This window comes from Eurosta solidaginis, chromosome X (assembly GCF_040869045.1).
Source record: "Eurosta solidaginis isolate ZX-2024a chromosome X, ASM4086904v1, whole genome shotgun sequence".
Taxonomy (NCBI): Eukaryota; Metazoa; Arthropoda; class Insecta; order Diptera; family Tephritidae; genus Eurosta; species Eurosta solidaginis.
The window spans coordinates 122,139,404-122,148,892 of NC_090324.1; positions in this window are offsets into that span (position 1 = coordinate 122,139,404).

Below are 9,489 nucleotides of genomic sequence, written 5' to 3' on the forward strand. Positions count from 1 at the left end.
AAATTTTCTTTTATTTTTGTATTTGGCTGCACCATATCATTACTCGAGTTGAATGTTGACATAATTTACTTATATACAGTAAAGATATTCAATTTTTTGTTAAATTTTGACTTTTAAAAAAAATTTGTTTAAAAGTGGGCGTGTTCCTCATCCGATATTTCTAATTTTTTTTTAGCACATATATAGTAATATTAGTAACGTTCCTGCCCAATTTCATCATGATATCTTCAATGTCTGCCAAATTACAGCTTGCAAAACTTTTGAAATACCTTCTTTTGAAAGGGGGCGGTACCACTCCCATTGCCCAAAATTTTACTAATTTTCTATTTTGTGTCATAAGGTCAACCCACCTACCAAGTTTCATCGCTTTATCCGTGTTTGGCAATGAATTATTGCATTTTTTCGGTTTTTCGAAATTTTCGATATCGAAAAAGTGGGCGTGGTTATAATCCGATATCGTTCATTTTAAATAGCGATGAGTGCCCAGGAACCTACATACCAAATTTCATCAAGATACCTCAAAATTTACTCAAGTTATCGTGTTAACCGACAAACGGACGGACGGGCATGGCTCAATCAAATTTTTTTTCGATACTTATGATTTTGATATATGGAAGTCTATATATATCTCGATTCCTTTATACCTGTACAACCAACCGTTATCCAATCAAAGTTAATCAGTTGTAGGCAAAGTGTATGTTACTCTACGTAACCTGAGGCAGTCAGCACCATTTACTCCAATTCATATTCGAAAGAGGCTTGCCCGTCAAATTATTTTGCCTACCCTAACCTACTCTGAACTAGTATATAGCAAGCTTGACTCTCAGTCGGCGCATAAAGTTGATATTGTATTTAATGAAATTACGCGTTATGTATATGGAATACGTAGGTTTGACCACATATCTGCATGTAGAACATCGCTACTGGGATGTGACATCGCGGCCTATTTAAAAGCCAGAAACTGTATATTTCTAATTCGTTTAATGTATACGAAGAAATTATCTTTATGAAAAACTAATCTTTCCACAATCGGAGCGCTGTCCTAACCTCATGTTGCCATATTTTAACCTTAAGAACTCTACTAGAATGTTTTTCCTGTGGTCCTTCTCCGATTTTGCTAATTTTTATTAAGCGTACATATAGTAATAGGAGTAACGTTCCTACAAAATTTCATCATGATATCTTCAACGAATGCCAAATTACAGCTTGCAAAATTTTAAATTACCTTCTTTTAAAAGTGGGCGGTGTCACGCCCATTGTCCAAAATTTTACTAATTTTCTATTCTGCGTCATAAATCCAACCCACCTACCAAGTTTCATCGCTTTATCTGTCTTTGGTAATGAATTATCGCACTTTTTCGGTTTTTCGAAATTTTCGATATCGAAAAAGTGGGCGTGGTTATAGTCCAATATCGTTCATTTTAAATAGAGATCTGAGATGAGTGCTCAGAAACCTACATACCAAATTTCATCAAGATACCTCAAAATTTACTCAAGTTATCGTGTTAACGGACGGACGGACGGACGGACATGGCTCAATCAAATTTTTTTTCGATCCTAATGATTTTGATATATGGAAGTCTATATCTATCTCGATTCCTTTATACCTGTACAACCAACCGTTATCCAATCAAACTTAATATACTCTGTGAGCTCTGCTCAACTGAGTATAAATATAATGATAAAGCTATGCAAAAAAGTGTGTGTTAGAACAAATATGAAAAAGTTAAATATAAAGGTTAGTTAGATCGAACATTGGTCGGTCGCCCTTCCTAAGTTTTCTTGCAGTTTGGTGTTTTTCCCTTTAGTGGTGGGGTGTAGTGCGCTCTCTCTGTTGGCGATTTTTAGACCAGGACGCCCGCTGAATCCGCTTACTTATGATGAACTCACACCACGCCAGCGACCGACTTATGGAAACTCACCCACCAACGTGTTCGATGTCTTTTAGTGATGCTCGGTGTGTGCAATTTGTAAAGTATGTCTGTGACTCCTGATGCGCTTGCTGTGATGGGTGTTGCATGTGATGGATCTCCCACCTACTATAAAATATGCATGTGTTTTTGCTTACTGTGGACGTCGGTGTTTGTTGTTGGCGAATCGCTTTGTGTTACCTGCGATGGTGTAAGTGCTGTGTACTTAGTGGTGTATTGTGCTTGGCTTTTGAAATGTTGTTGATGTTGGAGGTTGCAGTGATCTTACCAGGATTTATCATTAATGTGGCATGCCTTTGTGTGTATTTATTATGAATCGAGGTGTTTTGTTTGATGTGATTGGCGTTTAATGTGATTGTATGCCGCCGGTGTTGGGTTGCTGTGGTGCTTGTTTTTATATGTTTTGCGCTTTGTATGTTTTGTTATGATTTGCTTTTGTTTTGTGTTCCGGGTTGGTTTCCTGCAATTGTTGTAGGTGGTGGTGGTGTAATTGCTTGTGTGAAGGTGGTTGTTGAGCAATGTTACCAGGGTTTTTCATATGTATGCGCGTACCTGATGTGTGTATTGTTAGCTGTCGTTTTCCGTGCTTTTTCTGTGGCTGTATATGGTGGCTGATATATGCTACTGAAAGCTGAGATGAAGCCGCCATTTAGTTGTGATGTGTGGCGTTTATCTAGGAGAGAAGAAACAGAAAAACTATAAGCAAATACTCAGGGGTAGGGTTTCGAATTTTATGACAAATAAAATAAAATATAAAACTAAATAATTTGGGTTTTTGGCTTCAGTTACCGTTGTTGATGTTGGTAGATTGGTGGGGTTGGAAGCTTGGTGTTCCTTTTGGTTGCTGGACCTTTTTTTTTTTTTTTTGTTAGATATATATATATATTTTTGCACTGTGCGGTTTCTTTTTAGAAACGGTAACTTTATTTTAACTTAGATTACTTTCACTGCATCCGCGGTTTTAACTGCACGACACTACGGTTGACTATTTTTGAAAGCAAAGACTGCAGTAACCCCCTTTTATAGACAATCTCTGCCCTGTTGCAGCTACCGATTTTCCTTAGAATTTGCGGTTATACGAGTTAACTAAAAGCACTCAAAAATCCTTTTAGACGTCGAACATGTCGCGTTCAACTCTATGCACACACATCCCCACGTAATACAAAGGCGATTTGCGGACTGTTGGCACGGTTATCTGCAAAGACAGCGGCGCTTGCGCCAATACGTGCACAGGGCGTAGTTAGTCGGAAGGCTGTCGTTACAGGCTCGCATCCGCCGATGATGCCTGCATCATGGAGCGTGTGCGCAAATAAATTTTTAACGCAGCCTCTAATCCCATCTTTTTCTGGCCCAACGTGTGGCTTCGACCCACTTCCAATGCCGGGCTTCATCTAATCATTGAAGAACGAACTTCGCGTTGTTGAACGTTGACGTGTTTCGGATCGCTCTTCAGAGGGTGGCCAAAATTTAAGCCAAAAGCGGTTGTACCTTGCTATAACTCATATAATCGTCATTATATTGAAGCTGTAGTGTGCAATACCGGTGATCATAAGTGACATTTAAAAACTATTGCAATAAAACAAAATAAGAAGTGCACAAATGTTTCACAAAATAAAGAAACAAAAATTTCTACCAACGATCAAGATACAATAACAATGCAAATCGACGAGTAGTGGCCGACAGCGAACAAAGTCATCAACATCATCATCATCAGTTCCACAACCTGACGCTGCCACGAAGCTACTACCGACAAAACCAAAAACCTAAATTAACACCAACATCAACACATTGACCCGAATTAACCGACGAGCAAACAGTCGTCACAGATGGAAACCCAAAAGATGCAAATAATCAAAATGATTTGGAATATCTCAATAACATAGGAGATGAAGTGTTATCGGTCAAATGTAATGTTGATGAGCTAAAGTCAGACACTAAAGAAATAAAACGTCTAATCGAAGACCTAACAAAAAAGCTCTCACAAACGCATAACCACCTAAAAAAAGAAATACTTAATACAACACACAGCTAAATAACTCCATCACCCAACTAACAAAACAAATTGACGAGTTATCAGAAAAAAGCGTAAACAATGAACATCGACTGTCACATATGGAAGGTAAAATTAGCGAGCTGGAGCAACGTTCTTTCGAGAGAGACATTGTTATCACTAATATTGATAAAAAAGCAACGAAAATCTCGTATCAATAGTGCAAGGCATTGCCAATATTGCCAATACAAACGTCGACACGCTCGACATTGATGATGCGTACCGAATGAAAACTAAGGGCAAAGCAAGAGTTATTAAGTTCTCTTCAGTACGTAAGAAAAAAGAGCTGCTACAAAATATACGCGGAATAAAAGTAAAAGCCAGCGATCTGGACAACAATAAAGAAGATAATAATGTAGGTGGAGAAAAAAGAATTTACATCAACAACCATCTCACTGCAGCAAAACGACGACTACTGTGGACAGGCAAAAATAAAGCACGTGCGTCGGGCTGGAAATTTGTTTGGGAAAAGGAGGGGAAAATTATGGCAAGAAAGGAGGAGAACGATAAATACACAGGCAGATAATGAGGCAATTAAATAATTTGCTTTTTCTTGGCTTTACTTCCTTATCTTTAAATTCCTTTATTAGGTGAACTTTCATTATTTATTATATATTGTAACGTAGCGTTACAATAGTATGACCCCTACTGTAACCCTTTTTTTCCTATGCCTGAGACCCCACTCTAACCCTTTTTCACCTACGCCTGAGAGTATACATACATAGTACATTAACAGGTAGTCAACAGCAAAAGCTACATACCAATGCATGCGAATAGCATTTGACGATAACAATAATATGCACACAGTACGCCAACTCACAGTAAATGGCAAACTGAAGTACCCAATTAGCGGTTCATTTCTCACTCGCATCATAGCAGAAGCAGTATAAAAGAGAATGAATTTGCTGTTGTCACTTCATTCCTCGCAGGTTAGTCAGAGGAAGTGGTTGCTTTATTAAGCAACCCAGTCACTCCTCTGACTAGCTGAGTTGAAGGGGTGCTGCCTTGGCACTGGTCACCCTTTGCTTGCGGGGACAACGGGTTGTCGCCTTTATGGTTTTCTCGCCCGTGTCCCAGCTAAGTAAGGGGGGGCTCGCCGCCTTAGGGCTACCCCGCCCCTTCCTCTCAACTAAGGCTCCAGCCGACCCGGTTCTACAGCTGCGTAGCGTGGTGCCTTCGGGCCCAGTTTCTCCTCGCAGCCTACGAACCGGCAAGGCCAGAGCTGGTGCACCGCACCCCGGCACCTTACCTTAGTGTGCGACCACGGGGTGAGCGATGTCCTGCGAACGAACCAATCCCACTTCCAGAGGGAAAGGTGGTGCCGCCACGGCACTGGTCACCCCTTGCTTGCGGGGACAACGGGTTGTCGCCTTTATGGTTTTCTCGCCCGTGTCCCAGCTAAGTAAGGGGGGGATCGCCGCCGTTCGGCCAACAGATCCCTTCCCCTCAGTCCTGGCTCAGGCAGTAGAGCGACTCGTCGGCTAAAGAGGCTACCGCTGTGCCGTCAAGGCGCATTTCCCCTCAGCCCAGGGATCGACCTACAAAGTTTCGGCTGGTACAACTCCGCGTCCAGCCCTGCCATCGTGCAAGCATGGAGGCGGTGGTGTCCAGCTAGCGAGCCAGCACTAAAAGCGAGTGAGCCAACCACACCACGGAGTGGAAAGGGGCGCTGTCAGGGAACGGGTCACCCCTGCTTGCGGGGACAACGGGTTGTCGCCTTTATGGTTTTCTCGCCCGCGTCCCAGCTAAGTGGGGGGTCTCGCCGCCTTATGATCATCCGGCCCTTTTCCCCTTCTCCCTGGCTCCGGCCGTAGACTGGTCCAGCAGCTAAAGGAGCTACCGGTGTGCCGTAAGGTGCTACGACGACCGTAAGCCGCTCGCTATCCTACAGCCGCTGCGCCGCCGCTGCAACGACCGTAAGCCGCTCGCTATCCTACCGCTGTTGCGCCGCTGCTCCGACTACCGTTGGTCGCCCGCTATCCTACCGCCGTTGCGCCGCTGCTACGACGACCTTTATCCGCCGCTACCTTATCACCGTCCAGCCAGCTCTCTGGTGCCGTCGCTGCGTCCATACCGGTACATCCATCCGTCCATTAATACTGTCCGCCGCCCAGCCGCCGTGCTAATCCCGCCACTGCGCCCATACCACTGCGCCAATCCGTCCGCTAATACTGTCCGCCGTCCGGCGGCTGCGCTGTTCCCGCCGCTGCCTCCGGCCCACCGTACCATCCCGCTGGCTACTGCACCGCCGTTCAACCGCCGTACCGACCCCTCCGCTATTACTACGACTGTTAGCCGCCGCTCGCCTCCCTCCCCTGCCATCTTTGTACGGAAAGGTGCTACCCTCACTACCCTTCAAGCCGTGTGTGTGTGTGTGTGTATTCGTCATAAACACATAACTTCTGTGTTCTTATTAAGAGGTGGTTTGTGGGACCTCTACTTGACCCTGGATTGACTGAGTGCTACCTCAGCCTTCGACAAAACCCACCTCATAAATGGTGCCCGAGCAGGGACCCTCCTCCACAGACGAACGTGGAAAATCAAATACAACAACCACCAACACTGCCGGGGCGGATTCGACGAACACACCATCATAAACAACAAACACACCGGCCCCCGAAGTTACGACGCTGAATACCGACTCACTTAATTGGATCTACTTACTGAAAAGGGAGAGGCTGATAGAAGAGTGCAAGAAGCATACGATTCACGTGGAAGACCAAACCGTAGCCGAGCTGCGCCGCACACTAAGCACTTATGTACGAGCGAAACGCACGATAAAGTCAAGTGAAGACCTGCTGGAGGAGCTGGAAAGGGAAGTGAATGGAGAAGAGGGGAAATCCGTTATGCTACCCCAGCCAACAACAAAGCCGAGCCCTTCGATCCAGATTCATAGTCCTCAACCGCATGCGCATGAGAGAAAACGCGCACCACCGGATCGAGACGAAATGAGCGACGGTGGTCAGCCGTTAGAAGTCACCTTGACCAGGAGATCAGCCGAGCTAGACACAGTATGTGCAATGACCAGCCGGGATCACGTGAACAACGGTCAAAAACCGGAGCGCCACCAGAAGCGATTGAATAAAACCGGTAGCCCAATTACCACAGCCGAACATTCGACCATCCGTAAACATAACTGACCGCTGAAGCAACTCTTCTACCCCCGTTTCCCGGCTATACAAACATACAACGTCAATGAAGATTACAGAAAAAGAGCGCCGAACGCGATATGCAATGCGCTCCCCCCACCGCCCGTTACAAAATACCGAACCAGACATATTTTACACAATAAAAGGCGACAGAGAAGAGCCCGACAATGGGAAGCAGTTCGGCGGAAAAGCGTTACTACCGTTCCTGAGCAACCACCGCACATAGGAGTAGGAGACTCCACAAATGGCATTCGCAGTAAATGTAGTCAGCAAAGAGGGTAAAAAATCATCTTCAGCAGACATAAACTTCGGCGAAATAAAGCGACGTTAGAGCGAGTGCACATGGAGGGAGCAGTACCAGTGGCCGGTCAACCGAGTCAAAATACAAAGGGTACCACATTTTTTCCGGCCCATGTATTACCGAATACCGAATGGTCATAATGCAATCACAACACGAGGTAGATGAGAACAACGCCAATATATCAAGGATGGAAGAAGAAGAAGAAGGATGGCAACTTATTTATAATATTCATGAATTTCGCATTATTTTAAAATTAAATATTCTGTTAGTTTTAAGAACAATGAAATTGTAATTAAACCTGATATGTAAACATTTTTTTTTGAATAAACTTTGTTAGGTATAAGTGGAATGACTCTGTATATTTTATGGAAAAACAAAATTTTAACACAACGATGCACGCATACACACCGACAAAGCCGGCATAACGGCACACATACAACTGCTAGGCCAGGCCTGGCGTGATACTCCTGTTCCTCACAGCAGCTTTCCGTCAACCGAAGAGGGAGGGGGATTGTAACGTAGCGTTACAATAGTATGACCCCCACTGTAACCCTTTTTCTCCTACGCCTGAGACCCCCACTCTAACCCTTTTTCACATACGCCTGAGAGTATACATACATAGTACATTAACAGGTAGCACATGCGAATAGTATTTGGCGATAAAAATAATATGCACACAGTACGCCAGCTCACAGTAAATGGCAAATTGAAGTACACAATTAGCGGTTCATTTCTCACTCGCATCATAGCAGAAGCAGTATAAAAGAGAATGAATTTGCTGTTGTCACTTCATTCCTCGCAGGTTAGTCAGAGGAAGTGGTTGCTTTATTAAGCAACCCATTCACTCCTCCTGACTAGCTGAGTTGAAGGGGTGCTGCCTTGGCACTGGTCACCCTTTGCTTGCGGGGACAACGGGTTGTCGCCTTTATGGTTTTCTCGCCCGTGTCCCAGCTAAGTAAAGGGGGGGGGGGGGGGGGGCTCGCCGCCTTAGAGCTACTCCGCCCTTCCTCTCAACTAAGGATCCAGCCGACCCGGTTCTACAGCTGCGTAGCGTGGTGGCTTCGGGCCCAGTTTCTCCTCGCAGCGTACGAACCGGCAAGGACAGAGCTGGTGCACCGCCCCGGCACCTTACCTTAGTGTGCGACCACTAGGTGAGCGATGTCCCGCGAACGAACCAATCCCACTTCCAGAGGGAAAGGGGTGCCGCCACGGCACTGGTCACCCCTTGCTTGCGGGGACAACGGGTTATCGCCTTTATGGTTTTCTCGCCCGCATCCCAGTTAAGTGGGGGTGGGGGTGGGGGTCTCGCCGCCTTATGACAATCCGGCCTTTTCCCCTCCGCCCCGGCTCCGGCCGTAGACCGGTCCAGCAGATAAAGGGGCTACTGCTGTGCCGTAAGGTGCACTTCCCCATAGCCCACATATCGGCCCAACCACAATTCTATCGATTCCTCGCAGTTCCCCCCGCCGCCCCCACTGGGACAGCGTCATCACGGGAAGCCGCCACCCGCAACCGCCGCTTAGGCTCCTTCGAAATGGATCTATCTGCGCAGCTATGACAGGTTGTCTGAAAAATTTTCTACTCTTACTTACTTAATTGGCGCTTAACCGTCTAAACCGTTATGGCCGTCCAACAAGGCGCGCCAGTCCCTCCTTCGCTCCGCCATCCGGCGCCAATTCCAAAAACAAAATACAATTTTTCAATTTAGAAAAATTAAAAAATAACAATATTTATCATTAGAAAAAATTTATTGTTCTGGCCTTGAGCTCGAATCGAACCTTGAATCATTTATCAATAGGCCGATAAAAACAAAAACGATTGTTAATAAACCATGAGCACTTGGGAATGTCAAACAAAGTAATTGACAATAAACAAAAAATCCAGGATTATCAGTGATTTAAACCGGATAGCGCAACACTGAATAAATATAGTTGGTAAAAAGGAATAGAAGTAGCAAGTATGCCAGTCAAACAAACCACCGCTGTATAGCTAAATGGTTAGCGCAGCATGCCTAAAGCGTACTGATGATGAAGGCTTAGCACCCTTCGAAATTGATCT